We start from the raw sequence: 10,465 nt of genomic DNA, 5'->3' as shown, positions 1-10,465 counted from the left end.
GAGTCAGTGATGCCATCCAGCCATCTCATCCTCTGTCGCCCCTTCTTCTCCTGCACGCAATCATTCCTAGCATCAGGGTCTTTTCCAGTGAGTCATCTCTTCACATCAGGTGGCCGAATATTGGAACTTCAGGATCAAAATCAGTTATTCCAATGAATATTCAGGATTGATTTCATTTAGGATTTACCGGTTTGATCTTCTTGCTTTCCAAAGGAGTCTCAAGAGTCTTCTCCAGCATGACAGTTGGAAAGCATCAATTCTTTGGTGCTCAGGTTTCTTTGTGGTCCAGCTCTCACATTCATACATGACTACTGGAATAGTTTTGACTGTAGGGAACTTGGTTGGCAAAGTGATGTCTCTGTTTTTTAATACATTGTTTCGGTTTGTCATAGCTTTTCTTCCAAGGAGCTAGCATCATTTAATTTCATGGCTTCAGGCACCACCTGCAGTGATTTTGGAGCCCCCAAAATAAAGTTTGTCACTATTTCCATTTTTTCCCCTTCTATTTGCCATAGTGTGGCAGGACTGGATGCCATGATCTTAGTTTTTTGAATGTTCAGTTTTAAGGCAACATTTTCACTCTCCTCTTTCACCTTCATCAAGAGGCTCTTTAGTTTCTCTTCACTTTCTGCCATTAGGATGGTGACGTCTGCATATGTGAGTTGTTGATATTTCTCCCAGCAATCTTGATTCCAGCTTGAACTTCATCAAGCTCAGCATCTTGCATGATGCACTCTACATGTATGTATGCAGGTCAAGGAGCAACAGTTAGAACCGGACATGGAGCAACAGACGGGTTACAAATTGGGAAAGGAGTACGTCAAGGCTGTATATTGTCACCCTGCTTATTTAACTTATATGCAGAGTACATCATGAGAAACACTGGGCTGGAAGAAGCATAAGCTGGAATCAAGATTGCTGGGAGAAATATCAACAACTCAGATATGCAGATGATACCACTCTTATGACCGAAAGTGAAGAGGAGCTAAAGAGCCTCTTCATGAAAGTGAAAGAGGAGAGTGAAAAAGTTGGCTTAAAACTCAACATTCAGAAAACTAAGATCATGGCATCTGGTCCCATCACTTCATGGCAAATAGATGGGGAAACAGTGGAAACAGTGTCAGACTTTTTTTGGAGGGGCTCCAAAATCACTGCAGATGGTGACTGTAGCCATGAAATTAAAAGACACTTGATCCTTGGGAGAAAAGTTATGACCAACATTGGCAGTGTATTAAAAAGCAGAGATGTTACTTGCCAACAAAGGTCCGTCTAGTCAAAGCTTTGGTTTTCCAGTAGTCATGTTTGGATGTAAGAGTTGGACTACAAAGAAATCTGAGTGCTGAAGAATTGATGCTTTTGAATTGTGGTGTTGGAAAAGACTCTTGAGAGTCCATTGGACAGCAAGAAGATCAAACTAGTCAATCCTAAAGGAAATCAGTACTGAATATTCACTGGAATATTCATTGGAAGGACTGATGCTGAAGCTGAAACTGCAGTACTTTGGCCACGTGATGTGAGGAACTAACTCATTGGAAGAGACCCTGATGCTAGAAAAGATTGAAGGCGGGAGAAGGGGATGACAGAGGAAGAGCTGGTTGGATGGTATCATCAACTCAATGCACATGAGTTTGAACAGCCTCTGGAAATTGGTGATGGACAGGGAAGCCTGGCGTGCAACAGCCCATGGGGTGGCAAAGAGCTGGACACGACTGAGCAACTGAACAGTACTGAACTCTGCATATAAGTTAAATAAGCAGGGTGACAATATACAGCCTTGACATACTCTTTTTCCCAGTTTGGAACCAGTCCATTTTTCCATGTCCAGTGCTAACTGTTGCTTTTTGACCTGCATACAGATTTCTCAGGAGGCAGGTAAGGTGGTCTGGTATTCCTGTCCCTTGAAGAATTTTCCACGGTTTGTCGTGATCTACCCCATCAAAGGCTTTAGCCTAGTCAGTGAAACAGAAGTAGATGTTTTTCTGGAATTCCCTTGCTTTTTCTGTGATCCAATGTATGTTGGCAATTTGATCTCTGATTCCTCTGCCTTTTCTAAATCCAGCTTGTATATCTGAAAGTTCTTGCTTCATGTACTGTTGAAGCCTAGCTTGAAGGATTTTGAGTTTTACCTTGTTAGCATGTGAGATGAATCCAATTCTGAGGTAGTTTCAACATTCTTTAGCATTGCCCTTCGTTGGGATTGGAATGAAAATGGACCTGTCTGAGTCCTATGGCCACTGCTGAGTTTTCCAAATTTGCTGGCATACTGACTGCAGCACTTTAGCTGTATCATCTTTTAGGATTTGAAATAGCTCAGCTAAATTCCATCACCTCCACTAGCTTTGTTTGTAGTGAGGCTTCCAAAGGCTTTCTTGACTTCACACTCTAGGATGTGTGGCTCTAGGTGGTGACCACACCATCGTGGTTGGCTGTGTCATTGAGACCTTTTTTGTACAGTTCTTCTGTGTATTCTTGCCACCTCTTCTTAATATCTTCTGCTTCTATTAGGTCGATACCGTTTCTGTTGTTTATTGTGCCCATTTTTACATGATCTGTTCTCCTGGTATCTCTAATTTTCTTGAAGAGAAGTCTCGTCTTTCCTTTTCTATTGTTTTCCTCTATTTCTTCGCATTGTTTACTTAGGAAGGCTTCTTATCACTCATTGTTAGTTTTTGGAACTCTGCATTCAGATGGGTATATCTTTCCTTTTCTCCTTTGCCTTTCACTTCTTTACTTTGCTATTTGTAAGGCCTACTCAGACAATCCTATTGCCTTTTTGCATTTCTTTTTGTTTGGGGGTGGTTTTGATCACTACCTCCTGTACATGTTACAAACCTCTGTCCATAGTTCTTCAGGCATTCAGTCTATAAGATCTTATCCCTTGAATCTATTTGTCACTTCCACTGTATAATCACAGTTCAGTTCAGTCGCTCAGTTGAGTCAAACTCTTTGTGTCCCCATGGACTGTAGCATGCCAGGCTTCCCTGTCCATCACCAACTCCTGCAGCTTGCTCAAATTCTTGTCCATCGAGTCAGTGATGCCATCCAACCATCTCATCCTCTCTTGTCCCCTTCTGCTCCTGCCTTCAATCTTTCCCAGCATCAAGGTCTTTTCCAATGAGTCAGGTCTTCATATCAGGTGGTGGCCAAAGGATTGGAGCTTCAGCATCAGTCCTTCCAATGAATATTCAGGACTTGCAATGAATATTCAGCCCAAGAAAATAAAATCTGTCACAGTATTCATCACTTCCCCATCTATTTGCCATGAAGTGATGGGAGCAGATGCCATGATGTTAGTTTTTGAATGTTGAGTTTTAAGCCAGCTTTTTCACTCTCTTGTTTCGCTTTCATCAAGAGGCTCTTTAGTACCTCTTCAGTTCAGTTCAGTTCAGTTGCTCAGTCGTGTCCGACTCTTTGCAACCCCATGAATCACAGCATGCCAGGCCTCCCTGTCCATCACCATCTCCCGGAGTTCACTCAGACTCACGTCCATCGAGTCCGTGATGCCATTCAGCCATCTCATCCTCTGTCGTCCCCTTCTCTTCCTGTCCCCAATCTCTCCCAGCATCAGAGTCTTTTCTAATGAGTCAACTCTTTGCATGAGGTGTCCAAAGTACTGGAGCTTCAGCTTTAGCATCATTCCTTCCAAAGAAATCCCAGGGTTGATCTCCTTCAGAATGGACTGGTTGGATCTCCTTGCAGTCCAAGGGACTCTCAAGAGTCTTCTCCAACACCACAGTTCAAAAGCATCAATTCTTCAGCGCTCAGCCTTCTTCACAGTCCAACTCTCACATCCATACATGACCACAGGAAAAACCATAGCCTTGACTAGACGGACCTTAGTCGGCAAAGTAATGTCTCTGCTTTTGAATATACTATCTAGGTTGGTCATAACTTTTCTTCCAAGGAGTAAGCATCTTTTAATTTCATGGCTGCAGTCACCATTTGCAGTGATTTTGGAGTCCCCCAAAATAAAGTCTGCCAATGTTTCCACTGTTTCCCCATCTATTTCCCATAAAGTGATGGGACCGATGCCATGATCTTTGTTTTCTGAAAGTTGAGCTTTAAGCCAACTTTTTCGCTCTCCTCTTTCACTTTCATCAAGAGGCTTTTTAGCTCCTCTTCACTTTCTGCCATAAGGGTGGTGTCATCTGCATATCTGAGGTTATTGATATTTCTCCTGGCAATCTAGATTCCAGCTTGTGTTTCTTCCAGTCCAGCATTTCTCATGATGTACTCTGCATAGAAGTTAAGTAAGCAGGGTGACAATATACAGCCTTGACGTACTCCTTTTCCTATTTGGAACCAGTCTGTTGTTCCATGTCCAGTTCTGACTGTTGCTTCCTGACCTGCATACAGATTTCTCAAGAGGCAGGTCAGGTGGTCTGGTATTCCCATCTCTTTCAGAATTTTCCACAATTTGTTGTTATCCACACAGTCAAAGGCTTTGGCATAGCCAATAAAGCAGAAATAGATGTTTTTCTGGAACTCTCTTGCTTTTTCTATGATCCAGCAGATGTTGGCAATTTGATCTCTGGTTCCTCTGCCTTTTCTAAAACCAGCTTGAACATCAGGAAGTTCATGGTTCACGTATTGCTGAAGCCTGGCTTGGAGAATTTTGAGCATTACTTTACTAGCGTGTGAGATGAGTGCAATTGTGCAGTAGTTTGAGGATTCTTTTGCATTGCCTTTCTTTGGAATTGGAATGAAAACTGACCTTTTCCAGTCCTGTGGCCACTGCTGAGTTTTCCAAACTTGCTGGCATATTGAGTGCAGTACTCTCACAGCATCATCTTTCAGGATTTGAAACAGCTCAACTGGAATTCCATCACCCCCAGTAGCTTTGTTCGTAGTGATGCTTTCTAAGGCCCACTTCACTTCACATTCCAAGATATCTGGCTCTAGATTAGTGATCACATCATCATGATTATCTGGGTCATGAAGATCTTTTTTGTACAGTTCTTCCGTGTATTCTTGCCACCTCTTAATATCTTCTGCTTCTGTTAGGTCCATACCATTTCTGTCCTTTATCGAGCCCATCTTTGTGTGAAATGTTCCCTTGGTATCTCTGATTTTCTTAAGAGATCTCTAGTCTTTCCCATTCTGTTGTTTTCCTCTATTTCTTTGCATTGATCGCTGAAGAAGGCTTTCTTATCTCTTCTTGCTATTCTTTGGAACTCTGCATTCAGACACTTATATCTTTCCTTTTCTCCTTTGCTTTTCACCTCTCTTCTTTTCACAGCTATTTGTAAGGCCTCCCCAGACAGCCATTTTGCTTTTTTGCATTTCTTTTCCATGGGGATGGTCTTGATCCGTGTCTCCTGTACACTGTCACGAACCTCATTCCATAGTTCATCAGGCACTCTATCCATCAGATCTAGACCCTTAAATCTATTTCTCACTCACTTTCTGCTATAAGGGTGGTGTCATCTGCATATCTGAGGTTATTTCTCCAACAATCTTGATTTCAGCTTGTATTCATCTAGCCTGGTATTTCGTATGATGTACTTTAATATCATGTAAGTTAAATAACCAGGGTGACAGTATACAGCCTTGACATATCTTTTCCAAATTTGGAACCAGTCTATTGTTCCATGTCTGTTTCTAACTGTTGCTTCTTGACCTGCATACAGAGTTCTCAGGAGGCAGGTGATGTGGTTTGGTATTCCCGTCTCTTGAAGAATTTTCCACAGTTTGTTGTGATCCACACAAAGGCTTTGGTGTAGTCAATAAGGCAGAAGTCTATGTTTTTATGGAACTCTCTTGATTTTTCTATGATCCAACGGATGTTGGCCATTTGATCGTTGATTCCTCTGCCTTTTCTAAATCCAGCTTGAACGTTTGGAAATTGTTGGTTCACATATTGTTAAAGCCTAGCTTGAATTTAGAGCATTACTTTGCTAGTGTGTGAGATGAGTGCAATTGTGCAGTAGTTTGAACATTCTTTGGCATTGGCTTTCTTTGGGATTGGAATGAAGACTGACCTTTCCCAGTGAATAATCATAAAGGATTTGATTTAGGTCATAGCTGAATGACACAGTGGTTTTCCCTGCTTTCTTCAATATAAGTCTGAATTTTGAAATATGGAGCTCATGATCTAAGTTACAGTGAGTTCTACATCTTGTTTTTGCTGACTTTATAGAGCAAGAGCTATGTCATGACAGTATGACTATAACTTTGAATGCTCAGCTGAGGGTCTTCCAACTTACTTGAGTAATTCCTGACTCTTCCTTATACCTTTTCAAATATTTGAGGAGGCACTGCCCCTAAATTACAAGCCCGTGTGTGCCCAGCCACCCCCAGTCCAAGCTTGCTTTCCATGTGTATTAGTTTTCTGTTGCTGCCTAAATAATAGCCAAAAACTTAGCTTAAAGCAACACACATTTACAATCTCAGTTTCTGTGAGTATGAAGTCTATGGACAGTTTAGCTGGACGTTATACTTAGAATCTCACGAGGCTGTAATCAAGGTGTTGGCCAGGACTGAGTTCTCGTCTGAGGGCCCAAGTAGGAAGAATGTGCTTCCCAGCTTATGGATTGTCAGCAGCATTCAGGTCCTTGTTTCTGTAGTATTTGTGGCCGCTTGCTTTACATGGCTGCAAGGGAGGGGAGAGTCTGCTAAGACTCCTGTGATCTAACATAACCACGGGAGTGATATTCTCATCACCCTTACCGTATTCTGTTGATTGGAAGCAAGTCACGGATCCCACAAACACAAAAGGGGAGGTGAGAATACTAGCACGTGAGTACTTGGAGGTAGGAATCTTGAGTCACAATAAAACCTGTCCACAGCACCATGTGATGGAAAGAGTCTAGGGGACCTGTACACCCTGCTAGGCCTTTGCCAAGGGCTTTCTTCTTTGGATGAGCCATATGCTGTTTGTGCTATTTTGAGATGATACTTGCTATAGCACCACTTGTATTTTTATTTATTTTTAATTGGAGGATAATTGCTTTACAATATTCTGTTGGTTTCTGCTCTACAACAACTCAAATCAGTCATAATTATTTTTATTTTTATGTCCGTTACTCTAGGAAATGTGTCAAAGCGGATCTTCCTCTGATTTATGTCAAAGGGTGTACTGTCTATGTTTCCTCTAAGAGTTTTATTGTTTATGACCTTATATTTAAGTCTTTAATCCATTTTGATTTTGATTTTGTTTTTGTGTATGGTGTTAGGGAATGTTCTAATTTCAGCCTTTTCCATGTAGCTGTCTAGTTTTCCCACCCCACTTATTGAAGAGACTCTTTGTCCCATTATTTATTCTTGCCTCCTTTGTCAAAGATAAGGTGCCCATAAGTGTGTGGATATATCTCTGGGCTTTCTATATTTTTCCATTGGTCTATATTTCTGTTTTGGGGCCAGTAACATACTATCTTGATGACTGTATCTTTGTAGTATAGTCTGAAGTTAGGAAGGTTCATTCCTCCATTTCCATTTTTCTTTCTCAAAATTGCTGTGACTGTTCAAAGTCTTTTGTGTTTCCATACAAGTTGTGAATTTTTTTTTCCAGTTCTGTGTAAAATACCATTGGTAGTTTGATAGGTATTGCATTGAATCTGCAGATTGCTTTGGGGAAGAATAGTCATTTTCACAATATTGATTTTTCCAGTCCCAGAACATGGTATGTCTCTCCATCTGTTTGTGTGATCTTTGATTTTATTCATCACTGTCTTTTATTTCAAACTGTATGAGTTTTCAGCATACAGATCATTTGTCTTTCAGGCAGGTTTATTCCTAGGTATTTTATTCTTTTTGTTTCATTGGTGAGTGGGATTATTTCCTTAGTTTCTTTTTGATTTCTCTTCGCTAGTGTGTAGGAATGCAAGGGATTTTTCTGTATTAATTTTATATCCTGGGGCTTTACTAAGTTCATTGATTAGCTGTAGTGATTTTCTGGTGGAATCTTTAGGGTTTTCTATGTATAGTATCATGTCACCTGCAAACAGAATTTTACTTCTTCTTTGCCTATCTGGATTCCTTTTATTTCTTTTTCTTTGATTGCTGTGCCTAGGATTTCCAAAATTATGTTTAAGAATGGTGACAAGTGTGGGCACCCTTGTCTTGCTCCTGATTTTAGAGGAAGTGCTTTCAGTTTTACACCATTGAAGATAATATTTTCTGTGGGTTTATTGTGTATGACCTGTATTAAGTTGAGATAAGTCCCTTCTATGCTGATTTTCTGGAGAATTTTTTTTATCATAAATGGGTGTTTATTTATAGTAAAAATAAAAAAAGCTTTCCCTGCATCTATTGAGATGATCAGATGGTTTTTTTTTTTCATTCATTTTGTCAATACGAAATCACATTGATTTGTGTATGCTGAAGAATCCTTGCATCCCTTCGATAAACCCCAATTGACGATGGTGCATGATCTTTTTAATGTGTTGTTGGAGTTTGTTTGCTAGAATTTTTTTTTTTTCACATCTCTGTTCATTGGTGATATTGGTCTGTAATTTTTTTTTTCTGGTATCTTTGTCTGGTTTTGGTATCAGGGGGATGTTGGTCTCTTAAATAAGTTTGGGAGTTTTCCCCCCTCTGCACATTAGCCCCCTCAGAGTATCTTTCAGGGCAGTCAACCCCTGTCCTTTCCCTGGTGTCTGAAGCCTGAGCCGTGTTACCCAGCCCTCACTTGACACAGTGGGCATGGAAACAAGGATTTCAGACTGGTAAGTTCTAGTTGGCACTGATCTCTGTGGTGAATTCTCTCCACTTTGCCTTTCACACACCTGTCATTGCACTCCCCTCTGAGGTTTCAAAGCTCCCCCCTGTCCCCAACCTTAAGGGGATTTGATACTTTTCATCTTTCACAGTTCCCTCCTAGAGGTGCAGGTCCCATCCAAGTTCATTTTTTTCTTATATATTTTGCCCAACCCTGTTATGTGGAATTTAGCTTGCCTTTCTGGATGTCTGGGATCTTATGACAGCACTCAGAAGGTGTTCTGTAGGAGGTGTTCCATATGTAGATGTATTTTTTGATGTATTTGTGGGGAGGAGGAGGATCTCCATGTCTTATTCTTCTGCTGTCTTGAAAGTCCCCACTGTGTTCCTTTTTTATTGAGGAAGAACAAGGCTTTCCAGAAGCTCAGCTCAGTAGACTTCCTCTTATATTTTATTGGCTAGAAGTAAGCTCACATGACTACTTCCAAACTAAGAACTGATCCAAGAGGATCAGATAACTACAGTTGTTTAGACTAAGGGAGATTTACTCCTTGGGCTGTGGTAAGAATCAAAAGTCTCTGAGATCAAGGCGCCACAGGCACCATCTGAACAATCTAAACTGTCCCTCTGTCAGTAAGGAAAGATTATTGGATATTGTACAGACAATGGAAAGGTGCTTTCATATCCACAGTGTATCTCACTCTTCTTAAAATTAAATCACTAGTATTAGTAAATAGCACATGAAACAAAAGTATAAAATATAGCAGTAGTTGATTGAGAACATGTTTTGGCCTCCATTTTCATGTGCTACCTAGGTTTTAGGTATGAAGGGTTCTAAATGACTTTCAGACTTCCTATTAATAACTTGATTTATTAATGTGCTTCAGACCCATGGTATAAATTATAATACTCAAGAACTTAATTTAGATTCTGGTATTTAGGACCCTTTGAGGTGTGTTAATTAAATCTCAATGTTCTCATTTGTAAAACAGAAATGTTATCATTTATTTTGGGGACGTATGCTATAATGTGGTTGTAAGGGTTAAATTCTTAGCACAGATTATGGCATTCTATAATGTGTGCTAAGTTGCTTCAGTTATGTCTGACTCTTTGTGACCCTGTGGACACATCTCTTATGTCTCCTGCATTGGCAGGTGGGTTCTTTACCACTAGCGGCACCTGGGTTGGGAAGATCCCCTGGAGAAGGTAATGGCTACACACTCCAGTTTTCTTGCCTGGAGAATCCCTTGGACAGAGGAGCCTGGCAGACTGTAGTCCATAGGGTTGCAAAGAGTCAGACACGACTGATCAACTAACACTTTTGTGGCATTCTGTAAGTTACCTATGCTGCTGCTGCTATTGCCAAGTCGCTTCAGTCATGTCCAACTCTGTCTGACGCCATGGACAGCAGCCCACCAGGCTCCTCCGTCCACAGGATTCTCCAGGCAAGAATACTGGAGTGGGTTGCCACTTTCTTCTCCAAGATAAAGACTGCTGCTGCTGTTGCTGCTGCCAAGTCGCTTCAGTCGTGTCCGACTCTGTGCGACCCCATAGACGGCAGCCCACCAGGCTCCCCCGTCCCTGGAATTCTCAGGGCAAGAACACTGGAGTGTGTTGCCACTTCCCTCTCCAATGTATGAAAGTGAAATTGCTCAGTTGTGTCTGAGTCCTAGCGACCCCGTGGACTGCAGCCTACCACGCTCCTCAGTCCATGGGATTCTCCAGGCAAGAGTACTGGAGTGGGTTGCCATTGCCTTCTCCAAAGTTACCTATAAATGTTTGCAATCTCAAATGTTTGCGCAATCTC

This window comes from Oryx dammah, unplaced genomic scaffold, assembly GCF_014754425.2.
Source record: "Oryx dammah isolate SB20612 unplaced genomic scaffold, SCBI_Odam_1.1 HiC_scaffold_18, whole genome shotgun sequence".
Taxonomy (NCBI): domain Eukaryota; kingdom Metazoa; phylum Chordata; class Mammalia; order Artiodactyla; family Bovidae; genus Oryx; species Oryx dammah.
The sequence above is the reverse complement of the archived record's forward strand: the minus strand, read 5'-3'. Positions refer to the sequence as shown.